The sequence below is a fragment of the Vanessa tameamea genome, chromosome 12 (genome assembly GCF_037043105.1).
Source record: "Vanessa tameamea isolate UH-Manoa-2023 chromosome 12, ilVanTame1 primary haplotype, whole genome shotgun sequence".
NCBI lineage: Eukaryota > Metazoa > Arthropoda > Insecta > Lepidoptera > Nymphalidae > Vanessa > Vanessa tameamea.
The window spans coordinates 2443312-2462515 of record NC_087320.1 but is presented as its reverse complement, the minus strand read 5'-3'; the positions used below and the strand labels follow the sequence as shown (position 1 = coordinate 2462515).

The window sequence follows — 19204 nt, the reverse complement described above, 5'->3', positions numbered from 1 at the left end:
TCTGTATCATTGTGGTGTACAATAAAATAGCTACGTTAATATTAATGAATTCAGTAAACGTACTTAAAATGACATAGATCTAGATAAAACGAAGCTTTAAACATACATGTGTTATGACGTCATGTAACTTTATACAGAATATAAATTGCTCTTTCTTTACACCGCTTTATTACATTCGAAATTCAAAAATTAATTGTTATAGGGGACAATTAACATTGTTATTAAATAAAACAAATTGGTTTATTTCCTATTAGTTTTGATTGTAAATTATAGTCATATTTATTTTTCACTAACTTTTACGTATGTATTATAACGATAAATAATTATCTATACGATATATTTATTCGTTAAACAAATAAAAGCGGACATTACCTCTATCGTATCGTTTTATTATTATTTTTTACTTCAATTCTTTTAACTACGTTGTCATATATTTCCTTACAGCTTACTCGTTTCATACTTCAAGGGATGGAAATCTGGTTTTGACGTATGGAAAGTATAGGTTTCACAAAGGATATCATTATAAGAACAGAGATGTGATAAGATGGGAGTGCAGCAGGGTCGCAAGGAAACGCGGGCATTGCAAGGCGTCCGTTTACACGTACAGGAACGATGTCGTGGAAACGAGAGGCTTCCACAGTCATTGACTATGCGACCTGTCGAGCATGCCTCGACAAATAACGTAAGGTTTCAACTGAATTACGTGAGGTTTAAACTGGTTTCAGTCGAAATAATATACATATACTTACATAGTAAAGCTATTTATAAAAGAATATATAGAATATTGATCAGTTGTATGTTACTTAAAAATCTATTGTATTATTTTTTTATTTTCAATGAAACAAGAAGGCAATAAATTGCAAATTTATAAAAAGTTTTTCTTTACCTTTCTAATATTGCCAATTAATGAATCTGCTCGGGATCACCTTTTTTATGGAACAGTCAGTAAGTAGATAGTGTTGTTATCTGGTGAGTGGATAATCTAATTACTATATCCAAAGTCTCATACAAATTTGAAAAAGATTTAATTTTGATTTAATTTGTTATAGATTTTTTTATCTTTTAGATACTTTTTATCATTCGGTACAGTTTTGTTGTTCGATATTATATTATTTATTTAAAATGTATTTGAATGATATATTTTTAAATAAATGTTAAATCTTTAATTATATTATGCAGTCACATAAATTAATGTGGTTGGAGGTAATGTTCGACGATTCTATATTATTTGACTATTTGAATAAAAATCTTTTGCTTTAATTGCTTTGGCGTACAAATAAGCAACTTTAACTAGAAACGTGGTGGAAGCAGGATGGGTATACTCATACTTGTCGTGTTAAACAAATTTTCGGTTAGATCAATAAACGCATTAAATTCATAAATTAAACATTTGTGAGAATACATTGGAATACGCTTGGAACATTTTTGAGAATTTATCAAAATATAATATTTTCCATTCTACTAAAATAATTATTACTGGACTCATTTATCAAACAACATATTGTTTTAGGAGCCAAATTTACAACAACGGTCAAGGGCAGACCGGTTCTCCAAATTGGGCGATACCGTTACTACAAAAACAATAAGAGCCGAGGGAGGAAGGCTACGTGGTTCTGTGCTAAGAATAGTAACAAGCCTGCGTGTAAAGCGTCTGTTATAGTTGTCGATGGGATGATCGTTGATGCAAAAAATGAACATAACCATTAATAAATTATTTTGTCTTTTAATTGCTTTGTTTTATACCAAAAATCGTGCCCAAGTGTTCTGTGAAACTCAATTATTGAGCACAAATTCAATCAATCCATCGTCATCATCAATCAAATCATCAATCATTTATATTAGATGAGTTTTGTTTACTTTGCACGTATAATGACAACATTAACCACGATGTTTCCAATATAAATTAAAAGAAGGCAGAATATTATGTTTACTATTATGTAACATTTCTTTACCACATCTGAATAAAAACATATATGGTCTTTAATTGGTAATGCTTAATATATTTACATAGTAACAGCACAGACACAGTGCATTAAAGTAAGAACGTTTCTGCTTCCAGTTCATAGATTTACCACAACTCGGTTTGGAAAGCCGGCTATTCAGGTCGGGAGGTATAGATTTAATAGAAACAATCGCAGTAGTGGATTGAGAGCGTTGTGGGTGTGCTGCAGGGTGAGCACTGGGTGTCGCGCTACCATCACCACCGTAAATGATATCATCGTCAGGGAAAAGACTATTCATAATCATTGAAGATCTGTGCTCTGTAAGATGAGCGAAATAACTTCTTCCATTCGTTTTATGATTTTTTTTTTTCGTTACGATTGTAATTCGTTTTCATTTATATTATTTTAACTTTTCTTGTTTGCCTTGTATTTATAAAAATATCGTGTTTTTTAATAGTATATTCGTTTAAAATATTTAAAAAGCTATGTAAACATTACACATGAAATAACTTTTTTGGGAATTGTTTACTATGATTTTATTATTATATTCATTTAGTATGTTATTCATTTTAGTTATATTTGAATAAAGTTAGTGATTTTACCTAACGCTTTGATATGTGTTAAGTATTGTTTTTAAACCTTTATAATAAGATGTACATATATTGTCATATTGTGTCATATTAAAAACTTGATTCAATTACTAACTTTAAATAACTTATATTATTTGGAATTATATTTGTAATTTAAATTAAAAAAAAACTTTTTAACTTACAAATGTTTTGAATTAATATATTAATTATCGAAATACTTCTTATTGCGGTTTGATGGGAGATGATATTATATATTTTTTTGTTGTGAAATGTTTTTGATAGTTATATAAAGTACAAAACGGCAAGTATAGTTCATATATTATGTAATGCCTTATATCACAATTATAGAAGAATACCAATAAATTATTATTGTTTTTTTGACATACTAATATGGTTTTTATCATTTTTAATAAATATTTTCCTTTTTCATTTTCTTTTTAAATTTATCGCTAAAAAATTGTCAAAAAGACTACTCGACACTCGATTGCGATGAATGTAAATTTAAATATTTTAATGTTCGTTTTTATTTTGTCTATAGCGTGTCCAACGATACTACAGACCAAGCGAGGCAAACCTCTTCTACTCATGAATGGTTTCAGATTTAACTGCAAACACTCAGCCGGGACCAGAACCTATTGGGTTTGTAACAAAGCCCCTTTAGGTTGCAAGGTGTCTATAGTGACTTACGATAGCGACATTATCAAAATAAAAAATGTTCATAATCATTCTTAGGTATATTTTCAAAATATAATTCCGTTACGTAAAATATCCTTCATTAGCACTCATTAGCATCAGTGTGCTATTGCAACTAATTTTGTTATACACAATATCTTACTAATTTTATACTAAATGACTTACTATCCCTTTAATCTCCATATGTCAGAAAGAGATAGCAAATTAGTTCTGTTAAATTGATAATTCAAGTAAGTCATGCAGTGCACGAAATATCACTGACTGTCCATATAAAGAGCCATATTAACAAAGGTGTGCGAAAATACACGTGCGCTGGATAAACACATATCATTTATTATCCGATTGAATGACAATCCTGCATGACCGCAGAGAATTTAGGCGAACAATCAGCAGCTATTGGCTCTTTCAGACCTCGGGCTGCTGCTGAAATTTTCTTGTCAGATTTGTCATTGGCTCAACCAGACGCTCGAACTCGGGACTTGAATTAGTTCAATGGTTGTGTAGAATTTAATCGGTGCTAGTGTCACACTGTTTACTTTTATTAGGTTTTAATATATTTTGTTATTATTATTAATCACATATCGTCGTTGCGCCTACAAAAGTCGCTATGTGTTTTTTTCTTATTTTTAGATTTTTATGCCGTTTTAATCGTTATTTCAATGTATGTAGCGTTAACTTTTAAATTATTGAAGTTATCACAAAACTGTTTTTAGAGTTGAACGCACGTAGTTCAAAGAAAAAAACACAGCGACTTTTGCAGGCGCAACGACAATATTAGTAATATAAGTCGATCTGATAGTGTATTGACCTTTTTTTGAGTATATTTCATAGTGATGTTATTTCTTAATCATCAAACTCCCAATAATAACTATGAACAAGTTACCTGTGATGTATTAACCTCTATTGTTACATTCAAGGCGAAGTTTTCAAAAGTATTGAATTTGTAGGTACCTATAACGTCACATACTTAAAACTTTTTGTGATTACGAATGATCCAAAGTTTTAGGTCCGTAATATGATTTATCGATTTTCTATTATTTGTATAATATCTAAGTAACTTTAAGCCATTTTTGACCGAGCAGTTCGGCAGTAAGTGATGGATTTGTATTTCATAGAAGGCTCAAACTTTGCTAAAAATGATATTCGTATACATAAAGTGCGTTTCATTTAAAGACCATCCCCAACTTCTGTTATATATTTATCTTTTAAATTGAAAACAACCTAAATACATGTTATGTACGTATTTATATAACTGCAATTCGAGGATTTTTTCTGCATAATAATTTTCAATCTCTTTTAGTATTCAATTAAAAAAAATACACTATATTTACTCGCATATTTAAAATGTATTTGTACTTTTCCAGTGACCAAATGTACCTATGGGTTATCGTATAGAGGAAATCCTGTTGTGATGGTGGGCAAGCATAGGTTCAAGAAGACTTCGTCCTATGGCGTCAAGAGCTGGTGGCACTGTATCAAGCGATCAGTTAGCGGCTGCTCTGCCAGCCTCAGCATGGTCGATGGCCAAGTTTATAGGCTCAATGTCCAACATAATCATCCTTGAATACTTTAATTAAACAATAAATTATATATCCAAGCATATGGTATAAACATTTAATATTATACAGTTATATACGGACAATTGAATGATATTGATGGAATAATATCGTATCGCGTGTAGGCAAAATTCACTCGCTCCTTATAATTTTTCAAACGAAACTGTTTCATCTTTCTAATACTAAAGAATTGTTCCCCAGCAATAATAAATATATGAGTATAATCGTCGAACCATCGATACTATATAATTTATAGATTCGGTTTTTTGATGGTTCTAAATAAATTGGTTGGTTGACAATAAATTAATTTACTCTACACTATTTAATAATTTTCGTTTAATCACCATAATGAGATTTAATTGTATTTGGACATTAGTTATAATAATTGAAATTTGAGTATTTGTTAAAATATTTAGTTAAGATAAAATTAAAGTGCCTTTTGGTTGTACATAATTATATTTACTAGTTATAAAGTTACTTCGAAACCCTATTGTAACACTTGACTTGTGTTGCGGAATTTTACTGTGTTTATGAATTTCTTTAATTACGTTATGATGTTATGGTACTAACTGAACAATTATACAAATTTTAATCACAAGACTTTGTTCATTATTTATACTTAAATGCCACATAAACATATTTAATTATTTGTGTTAAAGATGATTTAACGTGATTTTTAACAAACAAAACAGACTTCAGATATAAATATTGCTTATATTTTCTTTATTATCAGTAACACTTACTTCTCAATTACATCCATAAATATAATTGTTTAAATCCTACAAGATTCAGTCAATTGATGACGTAGTGTATAGGTATTGTTAATAATTGTTTTGAATTGTCTACTATTTTGAATATTTTAATATATTACAGATTACACCCCTATATTCTCAAAATCACGCTACGGTAAACCTCTCATGATAATCGACTCCTACCGATTCAACAAGCGAAGCGACAGTAGAGGGCCCAAAGGCAGCTGGGTCTGTGTAAAGAAAGACAACCACTGTCGGGCCACTGTGATCACCATAGACAATGACATCGTCAGATATAATAACATCCATAACCATTGACTAAGGCCTTTATGTCATTTTAGTATATATTTGACTCCTTCTTGGGATTATGAGAGTGAGGAAACTGAGAAATGTACCGGTATTGGTGCTCACATTTGTGAAATTTTATTTCTCCAGTGTTATTGTTAAGAATGGCTGCCGTGGCTCAAAACTTTAAGCAGGTCGTAATCAAAATGAATACAATTTGGTTTAGCTCTTGCTAAGTTTTGGTTTAATTATTTTAAAAGTAATCTCTGTCTGAAGAACTGTTGAGTTTTGCTTATATTTAATATATTTTTTTATAATAGTAGACGTATGCATTGTTAAATATAAAATATCATTTCAATCCTAGCTTTGGTATACCTTCCCTTTTTATTCATATTCGATCATAGAGATTACTGATTTTTTTAAATTCTGATAAACAACATTTTCTAACACTACTCTGTCTTTTTATTTATATATGTAGATGTAGTTTCTATGTGTGTTTGTATAGATGTGTTATTTTGTGTCTATACATAAATTTCTCTTGAACGTGCCTACGTTATAGTTATGTCATAACTTTACCCAGTCATTACACCATCACCTCTGGCCCTGGTCCCCAGGTTGTCAGATAGACATCGCTCGTAGTCAAAAAGTCTCCTTTTTAGTATCAACACTAACATTCGGCAGTAGTTTTTTATTTATCAACGATATCTAAAAAAATATAATAAATAATTGTAAATTTTTAAACGTACTATTGGTATATTACAGAATATTGCCCGATATTCTCAACAACACGCTACGGTAATCCCCTTTTGTTAATAGACTGCTATCGTTTCAACAAACGGAGCGACAGCAAGGGGCCCAAGATCAGCTGGGTGTGTGCGAAGAAAGACAGTCAATGTCGGGCAACGGTGCTAACCATCCAAAACAGTATCATTCGCTATAACAATATCCACAACCATTAAATGTGATCACAATCGCCTTTAGTTTACCAGCGACTGGACTGAGGGAGCAAAATGGGGATTTCCTTTTAAATAATTGTAATTAAAGTAAGAAAAGTTTTAAAATGTATTTAATTATATTATATTAAGGAGAAGTCATAATCTAGTCGGTTTTAGTGTAATTTATAACCACAAATTTGATCATAATTGATCAAATGATATAATAATTTTGTTCATTTTAACATGTTCGATGTTAAAATCAAAATAATATCAATCGTTTTATTATTTTTATCATAATTAAGGCTCACCGCTCCCTGTTTTTAGGGATAGTTGTGGTGTTTATTTTTTAAGTACCGTTACCAAAACTTTAATATTTAATAATGATTGTTTACGTTTGTTATTAAAAGCGCTTATGCTGGATTAGCCGTTTTCACTAGAATTTTAAAAGGGATTGTGAGCTAATATCAGCTAAGTAAGTTATTTCTGTAAACACTACATAAACGAGCAGATTGCCTTCTTTAGAATGTTTTGATAAAAAAAAGTATTCCTTTATACTTTTTGAGTAAAAAAAATAAAATAACTTCGTTAACCGAATTATTATTTTTTTGATGTCAATTGTGATTTAATCTGATATGTCAAATTGGCATACCGCACGGAGTTTGCGTATTATACAACAGGTGGACTACAAGCTTTCATGGCAACTTTTATGCTGTGACTAATAAAAGTGTGTTTTTATCCAATATTAATATCTATTGTTTTTTTGTCTTAGTATTCCTTTGTGAAGTTTAATTCGTTGATTAATCTCAGAATTGGTTTTGGTATTTAGTTAATTAGTTAAAAAATAACCTAACTTGGTTACAGATGCCGTGATTATCAAAACTGCTAATGGTGGATACCGTTTGTTCTTAGACAATCAAGTGTATTTTAGAAATAAATGTTGGAATAATGGTCATCGTGCGCACTGGGTTTGCAGACACAGGAAAACGCACAGCTGTAAGGCAACCGTGCTCACGTTGGATAAAAAAATAACGAAATTTAAAAACATTCATGTGTGTCCCGAGTAAAGGACTTACTAAAATGGAGTTACTAATCGTAATAGAGACCAAACTAGCTCTAATACTTCCTAGGGAAATAAAATGATTACAAATCGTTCAAATGATATTTTTTAAATAAATATATTTTCAATTTATTGTTATTTACATAATGAGGCATACACTATTACTTAATCCCTAAAGTCACACACATCACTTATTAAATAATAAAATAATCATAACTTATATCTCCAATATTCTTGCAGCATTTTTCAGATACACCGTCAGTGGGAAGCGTTGTTTGGAAATAGGCGGGCATAAGTTCACGCTTCATCAGAATGAGGGTCCCAGAATAAGATGGAGATGTGTCAAGAAGACCTCGGGGTGTGCTGCGTTTGTGACAACCATTGATAACATCATCATCCGCGTGCGTCAAGTCCATAACCACATGTAATTTATAACATAGCTACTTCGTGGTAGGGCTTTGTGTGAGGGCGAACAGATTGCTGTTTGGATCGAACATTGGTTCGGAAGGTTGGTGTCGCATTGGCGATGTAAGGTATTGTCAGTGCCAATATCTATGGGAGGCAGTGACCACTTACTACCGGGTGGCCCAATTTCGAGTCCTATATTATATATACATATATATATAACAAAAAAAAATATTTATGGTAAAGACTTTCTTAATGCACTCTAAAGTTCATATTCAATTACCACAAAATAATACACATATCCAATTATTCATGAATTATTTGTCGTCACTACAGAGCACGAAAGTATACTTACTGAAATATTTTTTCATATCTGACACCAGAATTAAAATACCTTGGGAGGGGTGCGATTTACTATTTCATAGGCAATCTTGTATATTAAAAGTGTACATAACTATAAGAGTTTAATTTTATTATTATTTTTTTAGAAAGAAATAAAATTTAAATCTTTTGAGTATTTTATACAATATTATACTTGGTGGTAGGTCTTTGCGCAGCCCGTCTGGGTAGGGACATACTCATCATATTTTCTACCACCAAATTGTTGTTTCTCAGTAGAATGTAAATGAATAATAGTAGAATGCTCAGTATTGTTGTGTTCCGGTTTAAGCCAGGTTGGTGGTGCATTTTGCAATTTCTATGAGCAATGTCGACTACTAATCATCAGGTCTACTTGCTCGTCCGCCTACGTTTACCATAAAAAAAGATAAATACATTCATAAGTTATTTCATATATATTGTATTTTTTAGGAATTTATTTAATTACCTCGCATATATTATTTCTGATCAAAAATAATAATTAGAACGAAATATATGTTATCATTTACTATGTATATAAGTGGGTTTAAATAAGCTACAAAATATAGTGTATATAATTTTTAGTGTACTTTTTTCTAACTTACGAAAAACTTAATTGTTAAGAGAGATACCGAGAGATATGCGTAAAATTGTATTAAAACCAACCGTGGCGCTTCCGCTCCCGCGATGTCATATACGGTATACAGGCTTGGGAAAGTAGATTTTGCTGGCTCTATCGAAGTGTGTCGAACGTTTTGTATTTTGTTGGGGAGCTCTTAACCTGGTCACGTCGCTCCATTTTCTTAAATGATAATGGACTTTTACAAGAGTTTTTACCAAATTATTATTTAGAAAATCTATTTGTATATAAACTTTATTTATATTGGAAATATATGGAGAAACTCATGTCAATCGCATAGTCTATATACAATGTACAGCAATATTTGCTAAATTTTTAGGTAAATAATAAAATCATGTGTATCAGAAAATTTAAACATATACTATAAATTGTTTATATTTCATTGAGGGTCAACAAAACTTATCACGTGAAATAAGAATAAATACGACCTACTCTAACAAAAAAATATTAAATTCAAAAATAAAAACAGTATTAGTTACTTATAATATAAAAATTGGAACTCCTCTGAAAGTAATTAGTTACATACCGCATATTGAAATTATAAAAGGTTGAGAAAGAACTGAATTTTGCAGCGTACGAATATTTGACACGCAAAGTTAACTCGCGTTATCTATGTTTATATTAATCTGTAACTGGTAATGATGTCCAATTTAATAGGTTTCATTTCAAACACTGCATTATTTCTGGTAAATTTTTAAATATGTTCTTGATATCCCACCTATAATTGTAGTTTTATTAGAATTGTTTAAGAAATACCTCTAAATGTAATTTAAAAAGTATATTTTGTAATAGATAATAATAATTATATCATGTCTAAATTTTTGTTGTTGTGACTGTAAATTAATAAATATATATTTGTGTTTAATTTAATGATGAAATAGTGTTGTTTTCTTCTGAACTTACACGGGTAGTAATCATTGTAGCGAGTTAAAATCTTTTAGCTAAGCCTTTCTACTAATTTTATTAATATGAACGTGTGTTTGTTAGTTTGTTCTTATTTGCAACAATTAAATAGGAGTGGGTAGGCTTTCTTTTTATCACAGAAATAGTGTTTGTGCCACAGAGTGACAGAGGCCGTTTTGGTGTCGAAACAATTCAAGAAAATGTAAATGTAGTTTATATATAAACAAGAAGATCGCATCGCATTAAATATTTGACTGATATGAGAACCTAAACCTTTTGTTTCGTATACAGATATGCTTACTTTTATACCATCGCAACGTGGAGGTCGCAATTTGATTTTTAGAAATCAGAAGTTTCACTGTCTCAGAGCTGCGCTCGGTTCGAAAGTGTTTTGGAGATGTTCGAAGAGGAACAGCGGCTGCAGGGCGACAGTGACGACAGTTCGCGACGAGCTACTGCACTACAACGACACGCATAAACATCACTAAATACTCGCAGCAAACGTCGAAAGGAACTAATTTGAAAATGTGATTAAAAATCATTCTCTTGATTCATCAAATTCAGTTATTAAGAAGCACCTGTATATTATATTAAAATAAGTAGGTATGTTGACATTACAAATGTCTTTTGAATTCGGCTCCTCGTTTCTCAAGTTTTCTCTAACGGAAACAGCTACACCTCCGTAGCTGATATTACGAATAAGTTAAATAAAAATTGGGAGCTACTCTTGTAAACCTATTTTAATAAATTTACTATCAAAACAACTATAAAGGAATTGCTATTATTTCCTCTTTATATTATGTATTATTAAAATATTTATTAACATATTATATATGTTTTAATTTGGGGGAGAATTCGTTTGTATGGTAAAACATTATTGTTAAACCAATTGATATTTACAAGAAAATGTATTTTATAGTGAATGATAGAATTTGTTACGACTTGTAAATTTGTAATACATATATATTACAAGTCTTTTTTGATTTTCAGGAGTGAAGCCCATGTTCATACCCTCGAATCGAGGAAGACGCGTATTAATCGTCCAGAATCAAAAGTATCATTGTGTTAGATCGGACCCGACTCGATTGACTCGACTTCTATGGAGATGTTGTAAAAGAAACAGCGGCTGCAAGGCAACAGTTACGACATTTAACGATGAAATTGTAAACTTTAATTATACTCATAATCATTTATAAATTTCTAAAAATATAGCGCGCGAATATTTAAATAACATTATATTTGTTTTAGGTGTATATGTATTATATTTTATTAACATAAAAAAAAAATAAAAAAAAAGTACTTAAACAAATGTGTATGAGTTGAAGTACGCATATAAAATTAATAAAGAAATGTAGTGATTTTTACTAATATATTTGTAATTGTCTTCAGTTTATGTATTATTACACATTTAAATGGACATCCATTACACATTTGTTAAAACTTTAGATTTTTTTATATTGTGTTCTCATTATATACAATAAAGTTAATGTATTCTAAAATGTTGTTTTATGTGACCAAAAGGATTGCAAAGTATAAATCATTGCATATTTTAAAATTGTGCAAATTAGGCAGTAGAATGATTCTTCGAAGTTTTCAAATTTCTCAATTGCTAAAATATATAATAAAATTTCAAAACGTTTGTTTTATTTACAAAACGTTTTCAAAACGTTTGTTTAATAATAAGTGATTGATTTGATTTTTTATATTTTTTAGTAACAATATTTCTTGTTTTCTAATAATAAATACGAATTAATTTATGCTTCAAAATTAAATAACAAGTAAATATTAGTTTTCTAATTTCTTTGTTTTTACAAACTTGCCTGTCTGTCTGCTCTACTGCTCTTAGTGCGTGCATAGTGCGTAATGTGAAACATGATGATAACGAGGTGGTACCGTCCGAGTAACTTTTTGAAATTAATTGACCAACATTTGAAAAATATAAATGAAACGTTTTGGCTCTAAGTTCTCGTACCAAGTAATGCTATGGTCTGGTAAAATCACTTTATATCAGGACTAACGGCTATATCCTTTTATTTTACAGTAATTAGATTCCTAATGACAAACTTTGGCAACAGAGCTTTGATATTAGACGGTAAACGCTACAACAAGAAACGTCAGACGAGAAACAAAACGACTTGGCAGTGTATCAAGAGAAACGAGGGCTGCAAAGGTTATGCCGTCACTATAAACGATCAGCCCGTCTATGTCAGTGCGCATAATCACTGATTTTGTTAACAGTATTAAAATATTGGAAGCTTTAAATTGTGTTATATATATATTGTTTAGAATTTATATGTAAAAACTGAATTTCTCTGAGTAATTTAAATATAGAGTTTGAAAAAAAACAGAGTTACAGTTTTAATTACAAAATTGATAAATCACCGCTTTTGCGAACAAATGTATTGTAGAATTACCTTTAAATGTTAGATCAATATTATACGCAAATACTCTTAGATAATAATGTTCAGCAAATTTAACAGACGAATTTTGTCGGTTTATAACAAAATTCTTTCGCTAAACATAGATGACTTTGTATTTTTGGTTCCACTTTGAAGTGTGCGTGTGGTGTAATTACAGATGAAAATAATATTGTTATTTCCACGGATATCGGCTATCTGAGGTAAACTTCCCATCAGGTGGCCCATGTGCTCGGCTGTTACCATGTTATAAACAAAAAAATATTAATACATTTAGTATACCTTTAGAGTTATGCATGTGTACTTCACATATATGTATTATATGTGACTGTATAGGGTATTATAAAATCACATATTCTGGTAATGATAAAAGAAAATCATAAATTTACTTCATTCAAAGAAGCTCTTTTGAATTGTAATTTTAACCACACTGATGACGAGACAAGATGCTAAAGAGAAGAACGAAAAATAATATTAGTATTTAGTATTCATATGTTGGAAGTTTAAATGCTTTTTTATTTATCGGTAAATTAAAAAAAATCTTCTACCCTGCCGACCGTGATTTGTGTATTCTGAAACTTACTGTAGCTTGTTTAGCTTTACTTCTCGACATAGTACCTACAATGTTAACTGTTTTTATCATAATGATCGATTTCGTTATTGATGTGATCTTGGTGTAATTATATAAGATACTTTCATGGTTTACTAAAATAATTTTGAGGGAGGTCTCGAATGTCTAGCATTTCCAATTCATTCCCAAAATGTACACATTATTGATTGGTTTTATTATTTCAGCGTTGGAATTGGAAATAGCACCAACATGTTTTGGAACCCAAGCTCTTCAAATAAACGGATATAGGTTTAACAAGTACTACGAAACGAACGGAGCCACCAGGTGGAGATGTAATAAACGGCATAAAGGATGCAAGGCGTTCGTGGTCACGGCGGGCACGAGGATATTGAACCTGACGGAACATAACCACGAGGGAAACCAGACCGTGAAGCTTCCATTTGGAAGATATAGAGTCACATAATTTATGAAAGGAAATTTTCGAAGTGAATCTTCTTTGGACTCAATAAGAGTAGCTGTTTTGTAGGTAGAATTTGAGTGGAACTTTTTATGTGTAATGTTTTAAAAAGAAATGCTGACGACGCAAAAAGAAGTTTCGCTTCTATCACGTTTGAGATGCATACGCTTATTTTATTTGGTTTAATGATAGGATTTTGCAGGTTGTGTTGTAATTTTCGATAGTTGTCCTCCACGAAGGCTTCGATTTGAATGTATGTTTACTACCATAAAAACAACGTACCGATTTACAGAAAACCTCCCTTTTTGTATAACATTCGTAAACCGATTTACCCGTCAGGCACAAGTTAGAATTGTATCCCCGGTTATTAATTTAAGAACCAGCTTGTTGTAAAGCCCCTTGGGCAAACTAAGCGACGTAGGTGAATATTCAATAGGCACACCTTGAAACAAAAATGTATTTACAAATATAAAAAATATATATGTAATTTTAATTTGCATCATTAGGTATACATATATGTTTAGCAGACGTAAATCCGAATGCAATACTAATTTTTATCGTCCATTGGATGGCGCGTTATCATCATCCATCCATCCAGTGATCAAATTTAAAAAACAATATTAAAATGACAAAATAGTAAAGAAAATTTAATGTTCATATTTGTATATTATATTTGGGCTTTAACGCAATCATATTTTTTTTATTTTATATATCGCCAAAATGGCGCCATTGTAGTTAGAAGATCATTTCTATGAGTGTTAATTAGGATTCATATTTTTTATTAACAGAATGATTTGAAATAAGTGCCTTCCTTTGTCTGAACTTTTCTCTTCAACTTCGTTTTACTTTAACGCGTTCACGTTTTTTAAATCCATGGTATAGTTCTGGGACTAGTGCCATCTAAATTATATACATTTTGCGGGACACCTTTTTATACACAAAGTACGTCTCCTTACTTCTCCGCTACATATTAACAACCAAATAAAAATTGAGTATATGTATGATCGTGAAATATTCAACTACAACTGATTGTTTTTTAAGCAAATATATTTACGAGTAATTATTAATAATGTTATTGTTATATTGTACTTACTTTACTTACCTTTAATAAGATGTATCTGTAGTTTCGCATATCAAATTAAATTTGATGGTTGGAAAGTAATTATTTTTGTTCGAAAAAGCGTTAATGTTTTTTTTTTTATTTTGTAGAACTACATGAAATTGTAGGACTATTATTTGAAATAAATTAATTGTTTATGATATACTTGTTCTTTATTCTACTTAAGGTGTAAAAATATAATGTCAGTTCTTATCAGATTCAAATAAAATAAAACGAAAAAAGGTAAATTATATTTTGTTTAAATTTATTAATGAGTTATCAAAAATATACTAGCAAATATCTTACCGCTGGCGACTCCTTGTTTGTTAATGGAATGATTATGGGTCGAACACGAAACGTCTACCCGCGCCACCTATGATCACCCACGATTTAAATCCAATTGCTTCGGGTAAAATAAACGTGTCTTTTTTCAAGGTTTTTGTGAAAAATATTTGTAAAAACTTTGAAGTCAGAATGTAAGCAAAACTCTTTTCCAATCGAAAACGAACATTAGAATTACATATTCCATGCGATTTGCTTAGACCTCTGCTCGATATTGCACTAAAGATAGATCTTAATTAATATGTGTTTAGATTTTATAGTACTCACTTTAATTTTACTTTGCAGTCCATGAATATAATAGATTATTATTTAAGATATCGACCAATTATATCGCTTAAATTCAATGTCATAGTTGTTTATTTTCTTGTGATTAGAATTGGTTAAGGTGAATCATTGCTGAAAACTAATGATTTTTAAATATTCATCAAGCAAAACATTTTTGTTAAAATATAATTTTTGTTTTAGAAATACTTATTGGTATAGTTGAATTATATTAGTCAATATAGTGTTGATGTTTGTTAATATATTCATTTAGTTATTATAACTGTGTATTGTAGTGAATGAAATTATTGTTAAATATTATATATGCATCAAAGATGTACAAAAATTGTAATGATTTTATTAGAAGAGGATGTCTACCTATCTATTGACTTTAAAATATATTATTTTCAAAATAAGCAATGTAATGCATTATGATTTGTGCTTTATGACATTCTGGTTTTATTAATCAAACATATAGCATTTCCACATTCTATTAAGGTTATTAACTAGAAATATTTTTTATTTTGATAAAACATTTGGGTATACCGGAGAAGTTTTGCCTATGCCTGTGCATAAGCATAATCAGGACGATGTCTGTTTATAGAGTGAAAATGATTATATTGGTTACATAATCATTAAACGTTTATCGTTTGTTAAATATTAATAAAGATAAGCTTGACTTGACAAGCTGTAGGTTATTTAATAATCATTTGACAAGAACATATAATTCATACCTTTTTCTACTTGGTATAAAATGAATTATAACCTCTGCAAAATTATATGCCAAAAATCATTATAATGTACATTGAAAAGCTGTATATGATTTATTTTTTTGGAAAAAATGTTTTGTAAAGATTTACTAAATAAATACTAAAATAAATTCTAATATTAACTACGTTATGAAATATTTGTAATTTCTCAATAATTCCCGAAACAAAGTTATATAAAGAAATAAGTTGCTTTGTATAAAAATAGCATTACCTTATTTATTTAACATATAATTAAATAATATTAAATTATAAATGAATATTTTCAATAAGTATACTTTTTTTTAAACAAAAAATCTTCACATAAACGACCACCGGCGTGCCACCAGCCATGGGATCTAAGATGTTATGTCCCTTAAGGATGTAAGTACATTGGCTGGAAATCTTCAACTGGAATACAACAATACAAAGGGTGGTACCCTCACTGGTGGGTTGTCCGAAGTCCTTCCACCGGTAAAATGGTTTGAATGGCATAAATGGTTTTAATTTTCAGTTTATTTCGACGTCACCAAAGTCGGTGGTCGGGTGCTCATCATTAACGGCGAACGTTATAATAAGCAGAATTGCAGCGGATCAAGAATATCTTGGAGATGCACTAAGAGAAACGTAGGCTGTAGAAGTAGAGTGTGGACGATTAATGACCATATCATTAAATTCGTGAGTCGTCATGATCACTAGTGACTTTATTAGACATGAAAAGAGATTTTACAGATATTTCAAATTATTTCTGTTTTATGGAATTTATTATTATTTATTTATATGAAATATTTTTAGTTTGATATAATTGTCTCGTTTAATGGTTTCGACGAAAGCTTTGTCAAAGGCGGCAGAATTGTTTTAGCTTGATTTTAATTTATAGTCCAGTGGTAATACATGAAAAGGGTCATTGGAAAGTCTAAAACGTTCTCTAATACCAGATTTTGTTTTAATATTTAAAATATATGACGATATTTCTGTCAAATATATGTTATATATTTCGGAATGTTTGTGCTGTGATGTTATTAAGTTTTACGAACCCGTTTGTACTTGAGAGTCAAAGTATTTAGTGTAGGTACATATTCGGGCATAAATAAATGTGATTATACGAAATAAATAATACTAATTTAATTGAAATAAAACATTGATTTATTTAAAGTTATAAATAAAGATTATTTTTATTTTTTTGTCATCTGTCATAATAATATTAGTCAAAACATGTTATCGCTTTATTTAATAAATTTCTGAATAATTTAATCGTTGATCGTAGAACTATTCTTTGTATACTAGTTGTTCTCATACTGATATTTGTCTGTTTCAGTTTACAGGATACCGAGTCGATCCAAAAAAGGTTTGCTCATGATCAATGGCTTCACATTCTCGGAGTACAGTCCCATGTTCTGGTATTGTACTAGGAAAAAGAGTAGGAACTGCCAAGCCAAGGCACGCACGGATGCCCAAGGTAACTTGAGGTTCCTACAGGAGAATCATACGCATGAGCCACCGACGTACCACGTGACGTCCTTTGGGCATTATGTTAAAATTAATTAATAGTATGAATCTAGAAACATACAGATTGCACTTGTGTAAAATGATGTATCTTATATATGTATACGTAACGTTGTCGGTGACGATATATTACTACTTACTACGTTTTGTCGTTAAGTTAAACGTGTAAGTATTTTTTTGTTGTAAAATTAAAATGAAGAAAGTTTAAAGTAATGATGAATGTGTACATCTATTTGTATAGCTAAATAAAATTTTTGTTTTTCTGTTGTTCTTGTATAGTTGTATAATAATGTTAAAATAAAAAAATATTCAATAATATATATGTTTTTATGGTTTCGTTAGGAATATTTAGTTTATATAAATATAATGTGTTAAAGGCAGGTGTTTCTTTTTACATGTAGCAGAAAGCTAGACCGGCAATAGGTCATCGGATATCTCTCTATAGATATTGTCACTTAAGTACTCATACACAAATACTTGCACCACCATCCATTGCCATTACAAAGGTGTTGTGATCATCTTGCTATAATTGGCAAAGCACAGTGGTAATAAAATATTTACAAATGAAATATGTAAATATATATAATTTTTTTATAAATAAAACAATACTATACTTTTTAATAATAAGATGTAATTAATTAGAAAGTTTATATTTAGTTTGGCCTTTTTAAAATATTACAATAAGATTTTAGGGTTCTGTAGATTATTAAATATAAGCTCTTAACAAATGTCCGTTTAATAATATATACATAAATCACTTCTATATTATTTGTGTCATGGTGTGAGTGTATTATTTTATATTTATATGAGAAGTACAATTCTATATAAATAATGTATTAAATATTAAGTTAAATGGAAAAAAAAATAACAAAATAAAAACAATATCTTAATCCCGTAAGTGTTTAGAAGTACCTAATAATAGCATGACATTCTGTTTGTATAGCGAATACGAAAGAAAGTCTGCCACGTGACGCAAGGATTCTTGTAGCACGAGGCTCTGTTTCGTGTTGCATGTCGTAAATTGTTTCGAATTCACCAAGCCGTGACGAAGCCCTGTTGATATTTCATGAGCAGAGGCGTAACAAATACTTTGTCACATGCTGGCCGTTAATATTATGCAAAACAAACTTGTACGATTTTTTTTGTATAATATTTGTAGTTATTATGAATGGTAACGATTACATTTTAATTTATAATTCGTTAAATGTTTAAATAAAATCTTTGCGAGAGACGTTTGATCCACTTTTAGAAAACTAACGGGATTTAACTTGAATACATATTTCAACCATATAGTTACGCCATTTTAATTGAACTGAACCAACTCGTTTTAAGTGCTTTTATAATTTATTTCACTGAATACATCCAGATTCGGATTTACATATTCATTTTCTTTCTCAGATCTCGTCCAAGCGATACTGAGAGCCAGGTTCTGCAGAGAGTCAACTAATATTTACATTGGTGGGCACAAGTTTTTCCGACATTCGAGATCTCTCATTGGAAATAGGATCAGGTGGACGTGCGCTAAGAAACACAAGTTGAAATGCAAAGCGTCCGCTGTAACCATCGATGGCGTTGTCGTTTCCACTACTGGATTACATTCTCACAATTGATAAATCGTTGAAGCGACCCTTTATTTGTTAGTTTTTAATCCGGTACTGATTATAGCTTGATCACCAGGCGATGAACTGG

At 30.2% G+C, this 19204-nt stretch overlaps 1 protein-coding gene and 1 long non-coding RNA gene across 4 annotated transcripts in view; one reads left to right on the top strand and one right to left on the bottom strand.

The window, feature by feature from the left end:
- The window catches only part of LOC135193526 (uncharacterized), a 199132-nt gene extending 190547 nt beyond the window's left edge, over positions 1-8585 (bottom strand). The window contains exon 1 of the long non-coding RNA XR_010309280.1: positions 8568-8585. This is a non-coding gene — a long non-coding RNA (uncharacterized LOC135193526). The remainder of the gene's footprint in view (positions 1-8567) is intronic.
- Positions 1-19204, top strand: part of LOC113393037 (protein tramtrack, beta isoform-like) — a 338507-nt gene that overhangs the window by 111388 nt on the left and 207915 nt on the right. The window lies entirely within an intron of this gene.